At 36.8% G+C, this 24,837-nt stretch overlaps 1 protein-coding gene and 1 long non-coding RNA gene across 7 annotated transcripts in view; both read left to right on the plus strand.

Annotated features, from left to right (window-relative positions):
- Luzp2 (leucine zipper protein 2) overlaps positions 1–24,837 on the plus strand; it is a 386,349-nt gene that overhangs the window by 124,479 nt on the left and 237,033 nt on the right. The gene's annotated exons all lie outside the window — the stretch shown is intronic.
- LOC120099819 (uncharacterized) lies at positions 36–23,799 on the plus strand. Its single transcript, XR_005499095.2, has 2 exons — positions 36–16,534; positions 16,714–23,799. It is a non-coding gene; the product is annotated as an uncharacterized LOC120099819 (long non-coding RNA).

Genomic DNA, 24,837 nt, shown 5'->3' on the forward strand with positions numbered 1-24,837 from the left:
ATGGGAGAGGGGGATTCCTGAGGGAAAACTGGAAAAAAAGATAACATTTGATATGTAAATACATACATAAAATATCTAATAAAAAAGAAAGAACAATAAAAAGAATCAATGAAACAAAGAGTTGACTCTTAAGAGAAATTAGACCGACTCTTATTTTAGAGAGGGGGGGGGAGAGAGAGAGAGAGAGAGAGAGAGAGAGAGAGAGAGAGAGAGAGAGAGAGAGAGCCTGAGCCCTTCATTCTGTTGCTCCCAGTAATGTTGGTGCACTTCTCATTCACATGCTGATTCCATTTATGTGCTACAGAGTGTAGCATCATCTGGGAAGCTCCTGAGGGCGCCTAATGCATCAAGAGGAATACTTCAGAATCTCCTAACCCCCCAGTCTCCTTTCTAAACAACTAAGGAAACAATCTGCAAGTAGCTAGGATAGATGGCAAGAATGTAGCAGGTTTATTTGCAGTGAATCATTTGTTTTATGTGCATTTTCCCAACATGTAGCTTTTAATGTAAATGAAAAAGCCATCACATGGAGACATCAAGCAGGGATGGCTATGTCTAATGAGACTGATGCCAAGGATCAAGTCAGTCATATTCACAGGCAACAGGACATAGGACACTTTCCAAGAAAAGCATTGGAACTTTTGAATTCTGAAGATAATTTTTTTTAGATTCGTTTACTTGTTTTGATAGGATCCTTAAATTATTTACTTTTAATATTTAAGGTCTTACTCGAAACAAATAAAAAGTAAAGAGCAAAAGTAGCAGTCATTAATGGCAAAGAATTCTTAGGAGGAGCACAGCATGTTTACTTACAGGGTAGTAACTACTGAATATTAAGACTCCATAGATAGTGATCCTATTAATTATATCCTTCATTTTTTCCCTCACTTAAACTTTATTTGTCTAACTTTTTTCTTATATACATCAGTTCTTTATATATTATCAGAAAACAGCATCAATATTTTGTATAAAAATGACTTTTATTCTATGTTTAATATAGGCTATCTATTTTTACCTGTTACAAATTTATATAGAGAAAAATTACAGATAGCAGTGCTATCATATACTCAGCAATGCCCACTTTTTTTCATTGATAACAAGCATACAGAGTGATGGATTGATTCTCAGTATTCTGAGTAGACTGTAAGTCAGGTAACTGATTTATTTGAGGACCTGACATTTTCTACTTTGCACAATGTTGTGAGCAAACATCATCTAAAAAACAGCTTAGTGAAAGGCTCACATTTGTGAGACAATAGTCCAAGATGGCGGAAAAGCATGGCTTAGGGACTATGTTGAGACTGTGTCCGTGAAAGCGTGAGGCTGTGTGAGCATGAATGGCTAAGATTAAAAACTCAGGTGGCAGTAGATGTTGTTGAGGATGTGAAGACATGGGAACACTCCTCCATTGTTGGTGGGATTGCAAGCTGATACAACCACTCTGGAAGTCAGTTCCTCAGAAAATTGGACATAGTACTTACCTGAGGACCCAGCTATACCACTCCTGGGCATATACCCAAAAGATACTCCAAAATATAATGAGGATACATGCTCCATTATGTTCATAGTAGCCTTATTTATAATATCCAAAAGCTGGAAAGAACTCAGATACCCTTCAACAGAGGAATGGATACAGAAAATGTGGTATTTACACAATGGAGGACTACTCGGCTATTAAAAACAATGACTTAATGAAAATCTTAGGCAAATGGATGGAACTAGAAAAATATCATGCTGAGTGAGGTAACCCAGTCACAAAAGAACACACATGGTATACACTCACTGATAAGTGGATATTAGCCCAAAAGCTTGGAATACCTAAGAAGAAATTCACAGATCATATGAAGCTCAAAAAGAAGGAAGATGAAGATGTGGATGTTTCATTCCTTCTTAGAAAAGAGAACAAAATACTCACAGGAGGAAATATAGGAATGAAGAGTAGAGCAGGGACTGAAGAAAAGGTTATTCAGAGACTGCCCCATCTGGGAATTCATCCCATATGCAGCCACCAAACCCAGTCACTATTGCTGATGCCAAGAAGTGCTTGCTGACAGGAGCCAGATATGGGTGTCTCCTGAGAGGCTCCACCAGAGCCCTACTGATACAGATGAGGGTCATTGTAGCTAACCATTGGACTGAACAAGGGAACCTCAATGGAGGAGTTAGAGAAAATAATGAAGGAGCTGAAGGGGTTTGCATCACCATAGGAAGAACAATAATATCAACCAACCAGACACCACCAGAACTCTTAGGGACTAAGCTATCAACCAATGAGTATACACAGAGGGACCCATGACTGCAGCCACAAATGTAGCAGAGGATAGCATTGCCCAATATCAGTAGGAGGAAAAGCCCTTGTTTCTGTGAAGGTTCTTTTCCCCATTGAAGGGGAATGCCGGGGTTTAAGGTTGGAGTGGGTGCGTGGGAGTGGGAGTATCCTCATAGAAGCAGAAGAAGGGTAGGGGGTATGGGAGAAGGGCCAAGGAATAATATTTGAAATGCAAATAATAAAATATTCAAGAAAAATAAAATTAAAAAAGGAAGCAGAGGAAAGAGGGAGTAGAGTTGGTCTCAAAACCCAACATCCTTTCTGATTTACCAGACAGGTTCCACCTCCACCAGTCCCACTGCCTCTCAAAATAGTGCCACCCACTAGGTACCAAGTGTTCAAACACCTCAGCCTAAAAGGAACATTTAACATTCAAACTACAACAGGCTCTTTTTCAATCAAATAACATTTTGCCTAATTTTATAGTACTTAGCACACAGTCCTAATATCACTCCCTTTTTTTAATGTAGAAAGAAAAGGGGATCATGTCTTCTTTTGGAACTGAGAAAAAAGCCTTAATAATGGAGGGCTTTCTAAGATGAGAACTCAACATCTGCCATCCTTGTGTTTAAATGTCCCAATAGTTTTCAGGTTCCAAAGCAAACAGAAGCATACTGTGTCAAATTTATCTAATTATCAGACTACATGCTAGCTAAGCCCATTAGCAATCTGCCATGCTATTTTCCCCATCAAATAACTTTTACAAAAAGTAAATACTTGCACACAAAACACAATATGTTTATACATATATACATGCATGCTTATTTATTTATTATGTTACTTGATTATTTTCAATTTCAATGCTACTAAACTTAACAAGCTGTTTTATTTCATTTGATTGTTACGGGAAGTAAACAAGGACATTTAACTTCGTTTTAGTCACTAAGACTGTATGTATAGATAACTTTGGCAACATTCTTTCTCGTGTGTGTGTGTGTGTGTGTGTGTGTGTGTGTGTGTGTGTGTGTACATATATACATCAGCTTCTTTCTATAGGCCATGTTCAATCAATCACTCTTTTACATTAGGAGATCATGGTTATTCTGAATTGAAATGGTAAACAGAAACCCTAAAGCCTCACAAAGCTTAGCTCAAAGCTCAGTATCCCATTCATGGATTTCATGGCCTGGCTCTATTTCTGAATCTCAGATTCTTTGTCTGTAAACATGAATTCAGCATGATGGAGGACTAAGCATATAACACATCTTTAAAGCAAGTCTGGCTCCTCATAAGTTCTCAATGAATGTTGCTTCCTGTATTTACCTGAAAGTCACCACACTGAAGCATATGTACTTTCCAAAAAGAAAAAAATGTGTTTCGGTGGTTAAGAGCATATATTGCCCTAGTAAAAGATGTGAGTTCTGTTCCCAGAACCCATATCCCTAAGGGTACAGCCATCTGTAATTCCAGCTTTGTACGTGGATCCAATGTTTCTAGCCTCCCTAGGCAATTTTACTCATGTGCACTCATACACAGTCATACACACACACACACACACACACACACACACACACAATTTTAAAATATGAATTTGAATAATAATCATATTAATGGTTTTAATATGTAAGATAACTTTTGAATTTATACAACTTAAACTGCAATATGCTTTTAGACTTTTATTTACTTATATACTTACTTAAAGATAAAAGTGCTCTGTACGCATGTACACCTGCATGCCAGGAGAGAGCATTAGATCCCTTTATAGACGGTTGTGGGCCACCTGGGACCTCTGGAAGAACACTCAGTGCTCTTAGCTGCTGAACCATCTTGTGTGGCCTGAAACTGCAATATCTTAACACATAGGGTTTGAACTAGACGAGAAGTTGGGGATATGTCCTATAGATAATGATACAGCTTCCACCTCAGTTCTTGGCCACTTGGGATTCTTACCCCTTTTTCCTACTTTGCTACCTCATAGTTAGAAACTGACTTCTTACTGCTTGTGTGGAACCACCATATCTCAGACACTTTCAAGAGCTGACTTTGAAGGACCAATGACTTTGGTTTCTCTTTGGTCAGGAGAACAAATGATTTCCCCTAAACACATCAGAGGCTTTTGTGATCTGTCTGGATATATTTGGATCCAATACTTCCTAAAATCCCAGGTTAGATGGGAAACTAACTGTTCATCTGGCAAACAAGGTCACCAGCAATGCCAGATAAATGAGATCATATAAAAAACATTTAATTCATGTCAGGGCTAAATATCATAACGGCAAAAGCATGTTTCTAAGACTAGAATGCATGTTATTTTAAAAGGTAAATAGTAACAAAGAACAGGCATTCTTGCCTTTTCATGTGCTAGAGGTCCAGAGCTTAATTTCTCTTTTCATAGAAAGAGTTATTGCTTTTGAGAGTATGATTTGTTTTATCTCTTAATGTATGCTTCTCTTTTATCTTGGAAAGTGAAGGCAGAATGATGCAGAAAAGGAGGAAGAAAGAAGGAGGAGTAGAAAGAAGGAAAAGTTAGGAGTAAAGAAAAATGGGGAGTATAGAATGTAGAAAGTAGAGAAGGAAAAGAGGCAGGAGACAGGAGAGATATGGGGAGGGGAGGGACATTCACATGAGCAGTGGGTGTCATTCTGCTTAAGAATCTTTCCCCAGTATCATTTTATTACACCCTCCCCACAAGTACACTGAACATTTTTCTCTCTGTCTCTTTGATGAACCACACTCACTCTCATCCCCAGGAGAGCTGTTGCATTTATTTCCTTATCTAAAAATTCTCTCTCTCTCTCTCTCTCTCTCTCTCTCTCTCTCTCTCTCTCTCTCTCTCTGTATCTCTCTCCGCTCCCTCTCCCTCTCCCCTCTCCCTCTACTTCCCTCCATGAAACTTTATTTTCCTATCATCACTTGGTTTGTTAGTACCAATAACATGAAACTTATAAGGAAAAGAATTATGAATTCTCAGTTCACCCAATGATTGCATGGACAATAGCATTCAAGGGAAAGTCCCTCTGTATGAAGACTCATTAAAACTATTAAAATTAGTTTTCCAAGATGTGCTGAAGTATTATATGACAGACCCTTGCCCCTTTTTCCTCCATTGGAAAGCAGACTCTTTCTAATCTGATGAAATGAAGTTAAATGTAATTATGCAATGAACACTTCACTAATTGGAAATCATTTATATGGAGAAAAACACATCGATGTCACATTGGGTGGATGACAATATTATTAGCTAACTTTCTTGAAGGAAATTATTGAGTTTGTTGCTTCTTTCTTTGTTTTTTAATGGCTAATGATTCCTATCGTTGTTTTCCTTCACTATTGCCAAGATACTTAGGGGGTTTGTTTTGTTTAGTTTTCTTACCCGTTTCAATCCTTTTGTTGTCTTCTATTTTAACCAAATTATCTGAGTGTATCTGTATTGGACTCATTTTCCCCTCTTGAATACTCTAGGTCCTAGAGCTTTACTGAGCCTCATATACTCTCGCCATTAATTATTTTAATGAGAAAGGGGTCAGGAGGGACCTGTTGAGCTTACTCAGCCTTTTGTGCTTGCTCCAATGTAATGCAAGACAAATCACCTTTGAATCTTCTTTCTGATTCTGCAATGCCAGCCTCCCTTTGTTTTCAGAATCCATTTGCCATCAGACTATCTCGAGGTTCACTTAGGTCTCCACTTCCCCTGAATCATCAATCAAAGGCTTTTATGCATGCCAGGCAAGTGTTCTGCCACTGGGCTAGATCCCTCCTCATTATTTTGAGATAGGTTCTCACTACATGACTCAAGCTGACTAATAACTTCCTGTGTGGCATAGACTGATTTGTGGTCCCTCTACTTTTGCCTCCCAGGTGCCAGGATTACCCTACTTGCTTCAGTATGTACAACTTCACGTCTAGAACCAATACAGATAGCTTCCTAACTTTCAGGGCTGCATGTATTAAAATGAAATGTTATTTAAGTATGCTATATTTTTATTCAATATATCCAAAACCATTATCACCTTACTTTATATGCCTTGGCTTATATAGTTCTCAAATAGCTATCCTTGTCATAAATATTTATAAGATTGCTTATAAGAATGTTCTGATAGTTACATTTTCTTGTCTTTTGGACACTTGTTCTTAATTCATTATTCTCCTCATCACTGACTATCCCTTCTCTCCTTCCTGTCCAGTTTAAAGTACCCTATGTGCTTAAGGTACTCATTGTAACTTTTGATGGTGTAATGGCTATTGTTGATTGTCAACTGGACTATATCTAGAATTAACTAAAACACAAGGGGCTGGGTACAACAGTGTGAGATTTTTCTTGATTGAATCATTTGAAGTTGGAAGAATCACCTGAAGAATCTTTTAAGGTGGGAAGATCCATCTTTAAACTTGGCTAACACTTCTGGTGGCAGTCTACCAAAAAGACATGGAAAAATGAAGACTGTTTTCTTTTTATGCTTGACCACACTCTCACTGGCAAATTCATTCCTTCGCTGTTATTAGAGCCTACTTCTATATGAGAGAATCTTATACTGAACAATTACTGGATTCTTGGAATTTCCATCAAAAAGCAGACACGATTGGAACATGAGTCGTGTGTGTGTGTGTGTGTGTGTGTGTGTGTGTGTGTGTGTAAAGATAGAGAAAGGGGGTAATAGAGGAAATAGAGAGATAAAAGATAGATAGATAGATAGATAGATAGATAGATAGATAGATAGATAGATAGACATTCATTCATTCATTCATTTGTTCTATCAATTCTGTTTTACTAAAGTATCCTGAGAAATACATACTATGCAGCATGTAGAAGTGGCCACTTTTATGATCATCTGCCATACAGTAACACAGAAAGCATACTTAACCACCATGTGACACTAATGTATGAAATTTATCATGCAAAACTTTAATTATTATGGGACTGTAAACCAATCTGAGGTGGGAGAAACTTCTAGAAGCTACTTTTAAAGTGAACTTCCAATCCTGTAGTTAAAGAGCAGTGTCCACACAGAGGCTGAGGGTCAGTGGAATCGATTTTCTTAGAACTGGGTAGAAACTTTAAAGAACATTGGAGTAACATTTAAATGCCTATGTTTCTAAGATCTATCCTGCAAAATTTGCTTTTCTGGGACTATTCCAATTGATTTCTTTTAATGAACTTCCCCAAGAATTATTTTTCCAAGTTACTAAGTTATTGAACTTTCAATAATTACTTTTTTTCTTTCCAAAGAAGACCTCTTGGTGCGTGTGCTTCAAGTCTGTCAATAATCTTGTCCTATACAGCCAATGGTGAAGCCTTAACATCAGAGCTGAGGGAAAGACACAACATGGGGGTTACATTCATAGTAATTTACATTGTCTTCCCCTTTATAGCATGTTTCTTCTTATCAGAGAAAATGTGTGTCCATTCTATGGGCCTACCTACTGATAAATGGCAACCATGGCTGGCAACAGCAAAGTTCCAACAGAGATCTGATCCTCAGACATCAGATTTACAAGATTCCTCCCTACCCTCCGTAGAAACTATACTCTTTTAAAAAGTAAATCATGTTTGTGGTTTGTCAGTTTCACTTCACTGGGAATAAATGTAGGTTTTGATTATGTATCCTCCATTGTTAGCACTGTCCATGTAGCGTAACTTGTCTAATGTGAAGGAGCCTTCCATATACATCCCAGAATCTGAATCTTCAGACAGTAACTTCTCATAAGGTTCCTTACATTAGAGTACACTTAGAAGAATCAATTGACCTCAAAGTCTCCTTTCCTCAGGATTTCAATGAGACACTAGAATATTTTGATTTTCTATCATTTTCATCTTTGCTATGTTTTATATGGATGTCAGAAGCATTATCTTCTAAGAAGAATCTCACTCTTATGGGGTCCAGATGGTAGAACTCAGGTCTGATAAAAGATGACATTTTTCACAGTCAAAAAGATATCACCACAGTCTGGTATCAAATTGCAGATAACATTTCCAGATTTGAGATAATGGAATTTGTACTAATTCATATGTCAGTCAATTTTTGGCCACTACTGTATGGCTTTCAGAATACAACAAACATAACTTTTAGAATTTACACAGCTATGTGTTCTTAGAAATCACTTACAATTATAAAAGTATGTAAGTATACTATATGTATACACAATATTCCTCTTTGCGACAATCAGCTAGATTGCATTTAGCTTCTGTTACCCATCTTATACCAATTTTTACACCGCTAAGGTATTCCCGAGAACAACTTAAAATTTCTTTTACACACAACCTTTACTAATCTATAATTTGTAATGGTATAGATGTGAAGATCCCATCCTCAGTTATTTCTTCCCCTCTTGTCTATATCAGACTTCTCATGACCATAAGTCAAACAGATCATGTGTCCCATTGATAGGTGTGTTTTTAGTTTACTTTAATCAAATGAAATCTTACTGCACAAGAATGTCTCATTATTCTGATATATGCCATGTTTCATCTGAACCTAACAAAGTTCTTAAAAGTTTACAACATCCAGATGACCTTCTTATATCTAAGTACCACATCAATACATTCACATACCAGCATACATAGAAGTAAGCAGGACAAAAGAGATAAGTCTTTCACTTAACAATTTAAAGAATTCATAGAAGTCATCAGAACACTAATTGAAGAGACTGTGTGTGTGTGTGTGTGTGTGTGTGTGTGTGTGTGTGTGTTCTAAAATTACAGCAACAGATGGCTTGCTTCTATAATCTACTGTACAAAACACTGAGGTAGGAGGACCATGAGTTCCAGGCAAGACAAGTCTACATAAAATGACCCCTTCAAAAGAAACAAACAAATAGGGCTCTTCATCAGGTGACAGTGCTTGCCTCCAAAGCCAGAAGAGCTAAGATCAATCTCTGCCTCCCATGGTAGGAGAGCACTGATTCCAAAAGTTGTCCTCTAACCTTCACACATGGTACATGTATACCTGTGCTCAAACATATATGTGCACAGAGACACACCCTTAACTATTTTGTTTGTTAAACACACACACACACACACACACACACACACACACACACACACATATATATATATATATATATATATATATATATATATATATATATATATATATATATATAACGTATAACATATAACAGTTTGAGGTTGCAGAGGGCATCCGTGGCAGAATCCATAATCCAAAGCCCAAAACTATCAAATCTATTCAACAAATAGCACCTTAGAAAATTAGAACATACACTAGCATGTCATAGTGTAATACTGTTCTAATACAACTATCTGATCTGACAAAATGATTTCTAACTCTTTTCATGAGTATGTATGTCTTTACACATGTATATTTTAAGGATTCATAGTCAGTAATTGAGTTGTATAGGAGATGCTAACTGGGAATTAATGAACTCCTCTAGATTCTGATGGATGTTCAGTGTTTACAGATGGTGAGAAGACAAACATTCCACTTGGAAGAGGATAGGGAAATAAGATCCAGTATGAAATTTTAAGATATTCTCTGAGGAAATATGCATATGTTCTGGCAAAGTGAATGAGAAATGAAAAAAAACACAGTATTCTGAAAATTTCCAGTTTTAGGAAAGAAATGAAGAATTTCATAATTTGATTAGGAGTTAAAGTGTCTGACCTTTTATGAATAACTATGTCAAATATTAAAAATATCTAAGTTTGGTTTATATAATATGTAATTATTTTAAATGATTTTATTTACATATTGACTCTTCCTGATGTCTGAAATACTTTTGTGATGCAAATACATCACACATTAATCATCTGAAGATAAAATCTTAGGTGATTTTGTTGCATTTTTGTTATAATAGTGATATTATGTAAAGTTTAGAACTCCAACAAAGTAAGGGGTATTTCAGTAGGCAAGTCAGAAATGTTGTAGCAACAAAGAACAGATTATATGATCCTTTGTTGATGAATATGGAGTTTGTTTTTGTCTTTTATGTGGTAAGCCTCTGAAAATATATATATATATATATATATATATATATATATATATATGATGTAGAGAAACAAGTATAATCTGATTCACAAAGGGCCAAAGGGTCACTCTAATTATCTGAATATAGACTGTTCTGCATGGGACAAGTGAGCAAGCACTGTTCAGGTGCTATAGAACAGCAGAGTATGCAAAGCAAAATATTTGGGGCTAGGGTAGGAGGCGTACAGATAGTTATTAAGCTCTGGAAGCAGATTTTATAAGGATTCCACAATAGTGTCTTAGTCAGGGTGTAAGGGAATTAAACATGGCAGGAACCCCACAAGTATGTCTCTGATTCTTTTGCCTGCTTGTGAAACTCTGTTCTTCTTATCGGGTTGCCTTATCTGATCTCAATATGAGGGCTTTTGTCTTATGTTATTGCATCTTGTTTCATCCTGTTTGTCTATCACCTATTGGAGGCCTGCTCTTTTCGAAAGAGAAAAAAAGTGGGAGAAGATTTGGGGAAGAGAGGAAGTGGGGGAGGTAGGAGAAGGAGGGGGCTGTGGTTGGGATGTATTTTATGAGAGAAGAATCTATTTTCAAGGAAAATAGAAAAAATATATTATGCCGTTTCAAAATAGAGGCAGTATTGGATTCTCAAAGATAACATGAACTCACTAACTCCTGGTAATTGGCTATATTTACAATACCAAACATAATTTCCTTCCTGCTGAGCAGGTCTTAAATCCAATTAGACATTTGTTGATTACCACCATACTATAAGAACCACTACAGTACCTTTAGGAATATCATATCTTATGGCCATTGTTGTGGTTCATTGATATAACAGTTGGGCAGGACTATTCATTGCTTTCATCTTTTGGTAACTAGGATTACACCTTGTTGTATGATGAAGGTTAGAAGTCAGAGTAGAGGCTTTCAGTTTAGATCCATCTCAGATCTTTGGAGTATTGCTATTCTCAATTATCTAGAGCCTTGTTCTTAATTTAACATTAAGAGTATCAAGAGAAATATAAGCTTTAACTGCATTTATTATAACTAGTGAATGAATAAATTATATATTTCATTAAAACAAAGAACCCTTTTTATTTCCTTTTTCATTCTTTCCTCTTGGGGCAGCAGTGACTATGTAATTAAGAGGAATTGTCTTCAAATATAAAAAGGATTACGCATAAAAAAGCAGGAATATTTGTGGAATGCTAACTACCCAAGGGCTTTAGTTTAGTTCATGTAGTCTTGCGTTTGTCCATTTGGCAGACAAGTGAAATTGGACACACTCTCCTTTGTAAATCTAAACTCAGGAAAGAAGTCCTATCTAGAGGGTGTCATAGCTATGATTTATTGCTTCGATGTTACCTGAGGTTTTCAGACAGTAAAAGCGTATAAAGTACAGATGATGACATCTAATCGAAGAACCCTCTATACTCTGTTCTAGTTGAAAGATTTCCAAAAAAATTAGGGGCTCAGTTCCATTGATTTCTAGTTTATTTTCAGGAGGATAATTACCCTGTGGTGCCTACTAAAAGCAGGAAACAAGTCTCAGATGGTTATGGAAACAGTTTAATATTATATTATTCAATTTTAAAAAGTACATATAGAAAAATATAAAAATCTGAAAATAAATCCTTTTATATGGAGTGGTAACTTATCAAGACTGCCAATTAAGTTTTCATTTTAATATCTTTGTTTTCTGTTTCAGTATAGTTAAGCTTTTGAATATATTGTGCCTATAAGGATTTTGTTAGAGAAGATAGATAATGACCTTTTGTTAAATGGAAATAGGTGTCTGTAATTATTTTCTGCCATTTTATGTGTTGAAGCATGAAAAACTTTCCAAAAAAATGTATATACATCTGTCTGCATCTGTCCTAACACTGTGGTAGCCATATTCCAGGGTTATTGGCAGGGATGTAGGCAAGGGTTACTGGATTCAGATAAGGAATGACCTTGCTGAGAGATGATCATGTGAAACTGAATATTCAGGGACCGGAGACTTAACAGACTATTATGGTTGTCCCTTTTATATTGGTGAGTAATGAGTTAGCTATTATACCTCAGAGGCCTAAAAGGAGCTGTGCAGTGGAGAGTGATGTACATTTTCAGCTTCTAGGTGAATAAAAATGCGGGCATGGCCACTCCTCAGGATCATTCAAATGGTTTTTATTGAAAATAGAAGGGAGACATCTGGAAGATATAAGTCAGAGGCATCTAGAAGAGTCCAGATTGAACATAAGAAGAATAGAGCAAGCCATGAGGGGAAAGAGTGGGAGAGAATAGAGGAGAGAGGGGACCAAGAGAGGGAGAAAAGCCAAGCAAAGGCATGGCCGAAAGCGCTGAGTTATATGGGAAAGAGAAGCTGAAGCATGAAAGCAAAGCTCAGGAGCTGAAGGGGCTTAAGGTAGAGTAGGAGAATGAGTAGAACAGAGGAGCTTGGACTCTGTAACGGATGGTGCTGAGAGAGCCTGGCAGCTTGCATGCACTTTGCTATGTTAAATGGACACAAAGGTTAGCCATTCGTCCTGAGTTCCTTTGAGACCTAAAAGTAGGAGAACTCAAGAGAAAAGATTAGGGTTCAAAGTACATTACCAACTAGCACCTCCCTCCTGGAGTTTCCTATATCTTAAGTGATGTGTTTTTCCCTAGACTTTTCAATGCTCTTTGGTGTGCTTCTTACAAATCTTAGACAAAGGGAAGAAACAGTTTCTGAATGCCTTCCAGAGATTAGGGCTGTGCCATTTCCACTATCCCTGTGTCTCCTGTGAACACCTCACTGGAGATGATGTTTGTTTTGCAAATAAGGACACACGCTCTGAAGTCTTAAAGGATAGCCCTACTGCTATAAAATTTATGAGAATCAAACAAGTTCTCGGGAACTCCACAGGTCTTCACTATTTTTTTTAAGAAAAAGAAGACAGATGACTCAAGTATTTCCCATCATAATGAGGAAGTCTCTATTCAAACTTAAAAAAAAAGTAAAATTTGAAATTGAGAATTTAATTTTCTTAATATCAGATTCCTACTATTGCTCAGGAATGCGTTAAGTTTCTAGGGCAAGTACATGATAACTAACAATTAGAATATAAAAAATACCAATTACAATAAATTGGCTATTGCCTGTCACAAATTATCATACCTTTATAATCTTACATATGCTAAAGACACATGTTGGTACAAAGAATAAGTGAGGAATTATCGAGTTGCTAATTGCACTTGCAAAGTAAAGCTATTGTATCTGCTAATACTTAAAAAACCATGGAAGTGGTCAAGTTGCGAGACACAGAAAAAGCAATAAGAAAAGAATGGTAGAATAGTAGGAATATTTGAATTGGAGATGCAGTTTGAAGAGAGAGCTGACAGAGCTAACAAGCCGCATATTGATTATCAAAAGGAAGAAAAGATGAGATGAGCTCTTATTTGGGGCTCAATGACTCAATAATGAGATGCTTTTAAATGAGGAATTTTAATCATATTTTGTTCCATTCATCATGTTGGCAGCCTAACCAAGCAATGCAAGCGTAACACAGCAGAAAATATCCAAAAATCCTAAGATTTGTACCTGTGCATAGTCAGCTCTTCACCTGTGATGAGAGTAACGAGGTCAGAGATGATGTTTCTGTGACAAGATAGATGACTGTGTGTGGAAAGACAAGGAGATCAATTTGTTTTGTAATCATTTCAATTTGATGAATCAAAGGGGTAGATTGTTCTGGGTTTGTTGCCCCTAGTCAGGCAAAGCTTCCAATGTGACAGAGGTGCTCTTTGGATAGCTTTGAAAAACTCCTGTCATTTTGAACACAAATGGGACTCTGAATCCAAAAGCACTGGTTCTCTAGCCAGCACACTGCAGTTTTCACTGGGATCATTGAGTTCAGCTCATTATATAAAGTAAAAAGCCTGTACTTTTCAGTTGGTAAGATCTAGTTTCACATGTCAGTTAGATCTGGGATCAGTCACAGCATTTCAAAACAGAGCCTCTGCCAGTATACTAAAGAGTACTGTCAGGAAACCAAGATAAAGGGCCTTTATAGATCTCCCACACTGTTCTTTGAACTTTTCTTAGAAAGTTGAAATTAAGTAAAAAATAATTATTCTTGAACATAAGCCAAATCAAATCCAATATGGATACACACCACAAAGGAGGACAGGGTAGTTGTCCTAATAGAAGTCAGTCTCCAGAATGTGTCTTTTCTGTTCCAAAACCAGCGTGAGACTTTCCCCACAATTTCTCAATAGGGTTTATAATATAAGAAAGCAATGACCACAGGCAGTTAAACAGCAATCTCAAAGGGTAGAGTAAACAGAAACTCAACCCTCAGAGAAAGAATTGTGTGAAAACATAAAAAGCTGTAGGACAATTGATGAGTCATGCCCCCAATCAATAAAACAGAACATAAATATGACAGGATTGAAATGGGACTAGGAGGGTTTAAACAAAACACCATATTTGGCTTCAGACACAAGAAAAGACCCCACACTCCTACATTAAACTGCTATGAAAATGCCCCCAAGTGTATTTCATCCAAAATTTTTACATATCTATTTAAACTCTTTTAAAATATGTATTAGAAAGGTTTCTGTTTAACTATCTAGATTTTAAAATAAATATTATAGATTCCACTTTAAAAGCTCCTAAGGGGTTGAAGTGATTCGACTAAAGTCTAGGCTCATAAAAAGAGTAACTGATTGTTCTTTCTGCTAGAAAGCAGCAACAAAAGGAAAGCACACTTTATAGTGACACGAAACAACAAGAGCAATAGACATGGGGAATTCAGACATCAGTTATAATTTTTACTAGAGAAAGACATGTTAACTGGAGAAATAAAATATTCAACTACATAATCTTTCAAAAATTCTAATAATGAGCAAAAAGCCCTATCTTCCCATAGTTTATATGCAAGGGTTGGCTGTGCTGGCGTGTACCTATAATTCCAAACTTGAGGACTCTAGGAAAGCTGATCAAGAGTTTAAGACTAGCCCAGACTAAGTGTAATGCTGTTTCAAATCAGCAATAATAGCAAACAAAACATGAAACCCCAAAACAAAACAATAGCATCCACAAAGTATTGTCCTAAATTCTTTCATCAAAGGGGTAAATTTCATTTTCAAACACAATGATGTACCTTTAGAACAGCAAGAATAATTAACATAAAACTGTAAATCTGCCTCAGTATAACAATGTGAATGATAATTTGAATAAATGTATTGAATGAATAACAATTTTATTGTATTTTTATGTACTGTTTCCCAAGTATTTGTGGAGAAAAGACTACAGTAAGATTTTATATACTTGAAGATTCTAATAATGTAAGCAAAAGATGTTATAAATGATATATTCTGTTTAGAACATGGAGTTGCAGCTGGATTCAAGAGTGTGAATCCATCAGGGATGGAGAGATTGGCTAGTCAATAAAGGCACATACTACCAAGCCTGACAACTTGAGTTGGATCTCCAGAACTCAACTGGTAAAATAGGAAAACTATTCCCCACAATTATTTCTCTTACCTCCAGGAACATGCACACACATGTAGACAGACAGATAAATGCATACACATACCCACGCATACACACATTCATGGCAGGCAGGCAGATGCACACACATACATACACATAGACACATGCACATACACATGCATGACAGATAGATAGATAGATAGATAGATAGATAGATAGATAGATAGATAGACAGACAGATAGGATAGATATTTAATAAAAAATTTAATAATTGCAACTCAACTAAGCAAGAACAAATGAATGTTTACTGTTATGGTACTGACCTCTGGACACTCAACACTAAAAAGACATACACACACATACACACACACACATATACACACACACATACACACACATACACACACATATACACACACACATACACACACATACACACACACACACTAAAAGGGAAAAGTTTATGCCAAATTTTAATGACCAAGGAAAAGGAACATGTATTTTATCCAATATGGAGCTATTTGACTTACAGTCTCAAGGATGTTAGGTCACATGCAGCAGTGGACAAGAAATGTCTATTTAGGGGACAAAGTCAAAGATAATTGGACTTTATGCTGGCATAAGTCCAACTATCTACACTCACTGAAGTTTTCATCAGTCAATCAGCCTTTAGAATTTTTAATTTGATGCTGTTTTTTCCCTTTGAACTTCAGTTCACAAGGCAGAGAGTGAAGTGATAAGTATGACAGTCTTTAGCAGAGAGAGCCCACAGAAGCCGTGTGCACATCAGTCACTGTGCGTGAGCCCTTCGTCACCTGCCTTAACACATTCTTTCATGAGAAGGTTATCAGTGAAGTTTTAAAAACACAGGTGACCCAGTGAACTAGACTGGTGGGGGGAGGGCGGCAATGGGGGGAGGGTTGGGAGGGGAACACCCATAAGGAAGGGGAGGGGGGAGGGGGATGTTTGCCCGGATACCGGGAAAGGGAATAACACTCAAAATGTATATAAGAAATACTCAAGTTAATAAAAAAAAAAAAAAAACACAGGTGAAAGTTGTAGAGGAGATAGTAAAAATAAAATAAAATAAAATAAAAACACTATATTATACATGTGGAAGTCAATAAAGGAATCATTGACATTAAAATTAAGCAATGGGATAAAACCTAGTACTTCCCTTGAAGTATCCTTATTCTATGGGTCTTGTTCTGAGAAGATTTAATTTTCTAGTGCTATATATACAATCTATAATATCAAAAGTCATTTGTGTAATTGCCTCTTTACTCTGACCAAGAAGAAATGTTTCAAATATAGATCCACTTCCAATCACAGAGATGGTAGTACCATGCAAGATTTTACTAGTGACACCCCTGTCCTTGAATCTTGGGACTGAAGATTTGTGTTTTATACATCCCTGAGGGAACTTGAAGGGATAGTATCAGTTAAAAAATAAAGTAAAAAAGCAAGGGTGCACAACCTAGGAGGAGGTGGAGAGAAAGACAGCGTGGGTTACAGAACATAGCCCAGGCACTGCCGCAATGGACTACGTCAGCCTCACTCACTCCAATGTCACCCTCCAATGTAGGGTTGTACTTCTGCCTTGTCCTTTTCCTCTCCCATCTTCAGCTGTCACATGAAATACACTGTGAAAATAAAGAGGGGAAACTTACTTACGATGGTACGCACTTATTACATTGAATTATTAGAAGATCAATGAAGAAATTAAAGACAAACGTGTGAAAACTCAAAAATCACATTTCAGGGGCCATAAAGATTGTTCAGTGGTTAAAGACTTCGCTGCGTTTCCAGAAGACTTTAGTTCAGTCTCCAGCACCCACCTCCGACATCTCACAGCCAACTGTAACTCTGGTTCCATAGGAACCGATGACTTCAGGCAACTGCCCTCACTCACAGGCATATACTCTACCTCCAAATTCCCCAACCCCTGCACGCGCATGTGCACTCATATACATCATAACTAAAGTCAAAATAACTCTATAAAATAATAAATAAATTAAACAGCACCTTTCAGCTCCACAGACACAGAGATCCTTAGATGTATACGTTTGAAGAGCATTGCAAACTGTGTAAGACAGAGTTGTATAACTATCAGTATGCAGAGAGAATGCAACTATGCTATAGGAATTGCTGATTACATCTAAGAAGATAGAAGGCAAGTGGGAAAAACTGTTTGCAAATTCACAAAGCTAGCAGTCATTTCAGAACCTTCCCGGTTGCAGTTAAGATACACAATGGGCCTCAAAATTATGATCCTCCTGCATCAGCTCTCTGTGTGCAATTATTGTTGAGTACCATCACACCCTGCCCCCAATCATGTTTTTGTATTATCTATGTGCATACATTTATGTCTATGCATATATTTTAACAACTCTCGATTTTCCGTTCATTTCAGTTAAAAGTTTTGGGTCTCTCTTGTCCTCTTCGGCAATACTCACTCCTGTCTGCCAGCCCCTCAGGTGCAGAGCAGCACATACTGTAAAGGTTCCCTTGGGGTGAAGCTGACACGAGACTTCTGTGCCTTTTGCCTTCCACCCCCTGGACACAGTATAGTAACCAAATTCAAGGTGGATTTTCTATTTCCCCCCTGGTTTCCCCTCCCCCTTTCCTGCCTCACCTACTTCTCCTTACACCTTTAAATTTTCATAAGTAAGACAGAATTGGGATTCTCCCAGGTCATAACCAAAGACAGAATTTTGATTTAAAAACATATATGTGAGAGGGTTTGAGATAGTCTTTTCTTTCTTCCCTGCGTATCATGGGAAATATAAAGTCATGATTTTATATTTAAGACATAAACTCAATTTTTACCTAGAAATATTGTGCACATGGAACACATATCATGTCCTAAGTGGATCTTGGGCTGGTTTCCAGAAAGCTGTCTGAGCTTTTGAACCTTGCCTCTCCGCGTTTGGAGACTGTGATAGAGCACCATCTTTACAGTAGGAATGACCTTGATGTTTGATTTTCTCCTCTGATCACTTCGAGAAAATTGGGCTGTAGCTCAGGTTCAAGATAAATCAATAAACACTTTAAAGTGAAATTGGGTTATCTGAACACTAATTTTAAGCCCCAAACCAATGTCTAGATGAGGAATGGACCCTGTTCTCTCTAACAGACTTACAGAGTGAAGCCTATTTGGCATATCTAATATTTGTAATGTAGGTCTTCAACCCTGCTTGCTAGTCCAAGAACAGAAATGATCTCAACTTTTCTAACAATGTCAATGGCTCTTTTAGGAACCATTAATGATTTAGGTTATTGTTACAAACCCATAAAGTAGTCACAAGGTCAAATCTTTGCATAGTTGTTCTATTCGGGAAATTTCCTATTATGTATAGGGTTCCAGAAACACAGAGTACTCAAATGCAAGATTAGTTACTGTGTTTATTTCTTATGATTACTTTTACCAGGTAGCTGTCAAAGTAGCAAGAATAGAAAAGAGTTTTCAGTCTTTCAGGGAGAAATTCAAAAACAATCTGGACTTTGATGTGTCAATATCCATATTCCACAAATACTCTTATTTCCTAACACATGCTGTTACTTATTAATATTATTTGTGTATCTGAATGTGGGGTATTCTGTGGGGGGCATCATCACACACACTGTTTACCTCTGACCCATTGATGGAACTCAGATGGGCATACTTCCGTTGAAAAAGCCTGTACCCCTTAAGGCATCTAACGGGCCCTTATTCAGAATCTTACTGCATGTAAAAGCCAATAAAATATTAATGGCAAGTTTTAGTTTCCCATATTTTTTATCTGTAGCCCCTAACATAATTGAAAGATATTAACCAAAAAAAATGAAGTAATACTGGATAATCAAAGAAATTTTAGGAAATTTAGTTTCTGTAGGCTGAAACTTTTCCCTGAATGCAAATGGATATGTGATGTACTTATGAAAATATTATCAATAATGTATTCATGGTTTGTTGGAGATCTTTTCCTTCAGTGGATGTCTTGTAGATTTGTTTTCAGATCCCTAAGCATTAGCTAGGATATAAGAAACTTTTTCTGCTGATAATACACAGTTCTTACAAGGTGTCTGTCCTGGGATGGGAAATTAACACATCAAGACAGCGATTCTTAATCCCAATATAAAAAGATAAATAAAGCTTGTTACTGTAATCAGGACTGTGCAATCTTACATAATCTCATTTACATCTTAGTTTCCCTTATTATTCTGTTCATTAAACTTCTATTTGATTTTAGAAAGCAAGTAACTATAGGACATTATAAAAGATGAATTGGCAAAGTTCACAGTGAATACACAACCACCTTCTGTTCCTGAAATATACATCAAGTGTCTTCACTTTTTACCTACTTCCAGTGTGAGCATTTTAACGTAAGCCTCTGCTGCCTCTGCTGCCAGGCTCCACCTCAAAACCCTACTGCATATTCCATTTTGTTTCCCATAAGCTTTAACACAAGCCCTCAAAATGTTGAACACCACACGTAATGCCTCATCCAATTATTTTATGATTAAAGTAAAATAAAGGACAATGAAATGAAAGCAGAAAATCCACACCATCTCAGATCTGATGTATTGCAGTCTGGCCTATTTGGTTTAGGGTACTTTGCCTCCTTTTAAGGTGCAGTTGAGCCATTGTGTACCCCTAAATTGACTCCAAGCTCAGATTTCTCCTGTGTTTTCATTGCTGTCTCCTTGAGTGCAAGCAGGTTTTCTCACACTCTAAACCACCTTTTAGCAGCAGCAGCAGCAGCAGCAACATCCCTGGTCCTTCCATGGGGTTTTTCCCACATGCTTTGTCTCACTGTTCCTTGTTCATTTTCTTGTTTACAACAAATTTTAAATAAAAATTCAAGCATGCATATATATATATATATATATATATATATATATATATATATATACCCATAAACCACACCCATATGCGGTTTCCTTGCCAAAAAAATTGCTCACTTCATAAAGACAAGGACCAGATGAATTTTATTCTTTAAGTCACAACATTTGGCATGTGGTAAGCTTTCAATGCATTTTAAAAAAATGTTTTCTGCATATGAATGAACAAAATGATGCAGCAATAATGATCTAATTTCATCAAGGTAGATAGACAGCTGTGATGCAAATGTCAGGGATTTCAATTGAACAACCTTTCCACTCTGAAAGTCATGCCTACCAAGCCACCATGCTGCACCCCATCCAAACCGGGCCTGTAATTCTTTCCCTGCAATTTGCTCATTGACATTGTCCTGAAACAAAAATGTATTATGAAGCACTGACTGTATCAGACGATATATGTCCCCAAATATGTCTGTACTACTTCATAGCGAGCTCCAGGTCTTGAAAATCATTCACTTAAAAACACAGACCAAATACTTAAAGTGAATATGGGTGCTTAGATAACTACTTTAACATATGTTGATTAAGTCTGAAATACATCAAGGAAAACAAGGTTAGTTTAGAGGCACGACTTTCATAAAATGCAGGGCATTTCCCAGTGGGAATTCAGACTTGACAAATGAGAAGCAAATTTATTTGTAAGCGAGAGAGAGAGTTCATATCAACACCAGGAAACACTTACTCATCTTGAAAAATGTTTCTCTGAAAGTATGATGCCAAGCTGTGCCCTGATATGGAGCTTGTTCTACAGAAAAAGAACCCCCTTCCTCCTTTCCTGCATCTTGGTGTATGTCCTGTCCTCTAGTTAGAGACAAACCTGAAGGGTGTTTTTTACTCCTGACTTCTAATCTAAATAACACTTTCAGTAAGCTTATATGCAGACGCCCCACTGCTAAACAGCTTCCTTTTTATTGGGTCATAAAATAAAATATGTAGACGAGAATTCATTTTTCGCCTTAATTGAAGAGACTTTTCGTCATGGGATGACAGTAGGTGTCATTGGGGCTAAGAGATGAGTCTGCCCTTGGGTTCAGACCTGCTGATTGACTCCTATCCCTGCACTTCCTCACTAGGTGTTCAGTTCTCTCATGATATATTCGGTAATCAGAGCATGCTTACCTTAGGTAAAGAAAATAATGATATAGGCCAGTGCATTCTGACTGGAAAAAAAAAGGAAGCATTGAAAGGAGGGCATGAGAAAAGCCGGTCTATCCCCATACTATTTTAATCCATTCACTGTTATGTTCAAAACTAGTAATTAACCCTTTCTCAGTGACAGGCATGCATGTCCTTGAAGGTTCTCAATTAAAACCACAGCCAAAAATCTCTTTGTGGTGTTACATTTTGTCCTTTTCTTTTCCTTTCTAAGGATTTTTTAACATGGCTATTCTAAATGTTTCATTTTGAAAGGTATCCTGAGATTTACCTCACATTTTCATGTTACCCTTCATTTGCTCTTTTTGTGAAAGTCTTAACTATCAGATCCCATGTTTGACCTTTAAGAGAAGCATAAGATACTGAAGTCACACTCAGGACAGCAATTCCTCAGCATGCACCTGTCACGACCTGCAATTACTCAGCACCCTTACCTGCTGAGATTACTATCTTTGCTATAATGGTTCCTTATCACCAGAATGTCAACCCCTAGCTGTAAAGGTGGTGTCTGTGTTATCAGCCACTATATAAGCAGAACATAAGCTTTATGAGTATCTATTGATTTAATAATAGATTAATGGAGAGGAAATGCTTACCTGTGATTGATTATACTTCAAGAACCTTTTGACTAATTTTGATAAACTGACTGAAAGGAGAAAAGAGAAAATTCAAATGTCTACAGTAGTGTCATTTTAAAGCCACATGAACTAAGAGTGAGCTGAAATAAATATCAGAATATAAAAATAAAAATAGGGGTTGGGGATTTAGCTCAGAGGTAGAGCGCTTGCCTAGCAAGCGCAAGTCCCTGGGTTCGGTCCCCAGCTCCGAAAAAAAGAAAAAAAAAAGAAAAAAATAAATAAAAATAAAAATAGGCTATTGGTTGTCAGTAAATGGTCAGTGCCAAGAAGTTTTTTAAAAATTAAGATTTTTAAAGTAAACTAGCTTGGTAGGTCAGAGAGCTGACCTTCATACTACCTGGGGATGAGTGACACGGGAGAGGAGATTAATTCTACTTCAACATAATCCTGTAAGTACTTAAATTTGCAATTTAATCTTTGTCCAAGAAGTTTTAAAAGCTCAGTAGAGAATGTTCTGAGAGTGAGTATGATGTGTTCTGCCTTTCTACATTCCTGAGCCTCCTTGTCTAAAAGTTAAAAACAAATCTGAAAATCCTGGTGACAAAACCAAAAGACAAACCCTCAAAAGTGTAGACCCATCTTTAATCTGTTGCTTTCTGTCTAGTGTTGACTGGGGTGTATGTTAACTGTGGTAACCATTCATCCTGATCCAAGCATAAGAAAGGTGGACCACAGGATACATCAAAGAGCAAGAATCCCTAATAATCAAAAACTCCTTGCTTCTCAACTTACACATGTAGTAATTTCCCAATTCTTTCTTCTCTGTGACGAAGTCAACTAACCCAGAGTGACATTATGCCAGAATGGGGTGAGGGGGAGTTCCCATGATCATAGAGTCATGGTTTCCCATAATAGTAACCATCCATACTCATAATATTCCTTTTTTAATTTGTATGAAAGCCATCTAAATATGAACTAAAGTTTACGGAATTTTCACTTTCTTTCTCGTTCCATATGATGTATTATTCATATGGACTTAGCATTTAGGGGGAGAGCTGCTAAACGTGCAGTGTGAAATATGTTAGAATGCGTCCATTTCTAATTAACTTGATGCTGTCTTGAGTCATTCTGAAGTGGGGTTCTTATGGTACCATGTACAAGGGCAGATCACTGTTGTCACATGAAAATTATCACTGAAAAGTTGACAAATGCTTTTACATGAATTTAGTGTTTGCCTCTTAATTAGAGTATTTATGGGTCTGCAGTGAGCTTTACTTATTTCAAAAATGTAAATCATTTCTGGAAAGATTCCAAAACGTCACATTACATTAGGTCTGTGGTGCGTTGAAAACTAATGTGTTAAAAAAATTGAAATGGACTATGAATTTTAGGGAAAGAATTATTTCATATTAGTATAAATAATATATATGTTGAGTCTACCCATTCAAGAATCATTAATGATGAAAATTTATTAATTGTAAGGTGTGACTTATCCTTTATATGAAAAAAACCCAACAATAACAAAAATATCATCCATCAGTCCAAAACACATTAAGAATTCCACTGGAGCCAACGGACTAGATGATTACACTGAGAATGTCATAGCCATTTAGCTCCAACAATCATTACCTAAACAAAAGATAGTTAGGTACTGAAAGAATAGGAAATTATCACAGAGCCTGTATGAGTATGAACTGTCCTCTGCATATATGCTGGGGTTGTTTAGCTTGGACTTTTCATGGGACTCCTAACAGTGAGAGTGGGACTGTCTCTGACTATTTTACCTGATCAAGGGACCCTTTTCCTCCTATGGGGATGCCTTGTCCAGCCTCTACATGAGGCTTTGTGCTTAGTTTTACTGCATCTACTTATGCTGTGTTCAGTTGGCATTCCTGGGAGGCCTGCATTTCTCTGAAGAAAAATGAAGGAGGAGTGGATCTAGAGGATGGGAAGTTGGTGGGCATGGCACTGGGGGAGGGGGATGCTGTAGTAGGAATGTATTGTATGAAAGAATAATAAATAAACAAGAAAAAAAGAAGAGGAAACACAGAGTTATCAAAGGTTACGATTTCTGTCTTTCACTTCTTAACCTGTATACTTCTTAACTTGTCAGCTTCATAAGTGTTCTTATTCTAAGTTAGTCAACTTAAAACCACTGTATGAAAGAATGAGAGGGTCTGAAGAGTGCAGACACTTAGAAGCATAGGCTTTTACAGTAATGAGAAAATCACATATGCAGAGTCTTTAATAAGACTAATCTCCTTATTTTTGCATGGCAGTTATTAGTCAAAAGAAATTTACTGCTTTATAAACAATTATTCGAACCTCAAAGAACACTTCTGGGTATAGGATAAAGTACAGAGTAGTCCCAGATTGTGTCTATACTCAAGAACATGAATGCAATCCAATTTCATTAAATTGTGAGTTCTCTTTCTGCAAATGGAGGTAAAAACACATCTTCCTCCTGCTTTATGAATCACAGGAATAAAGTTCCTTAGCAGTCATTACGGCAGTGTTGATTATATGTTTATTGTCACCCATTACAATTTTTTTCTA

Source organism: Rattus norvegicus, chromosome 1, assembly GCF_036323735.1.
Source record: "Rattus norvegicus strain BN/NHsdMcwi chromosome 1, GRCr8, whole genome shotgun sequence".
Taxonomy (NCBI): Eukaryota; Metazoa; Chordata; class Mammalia; order Rodentia; family Muridae; genus Rattus; species Rattus norvegicus.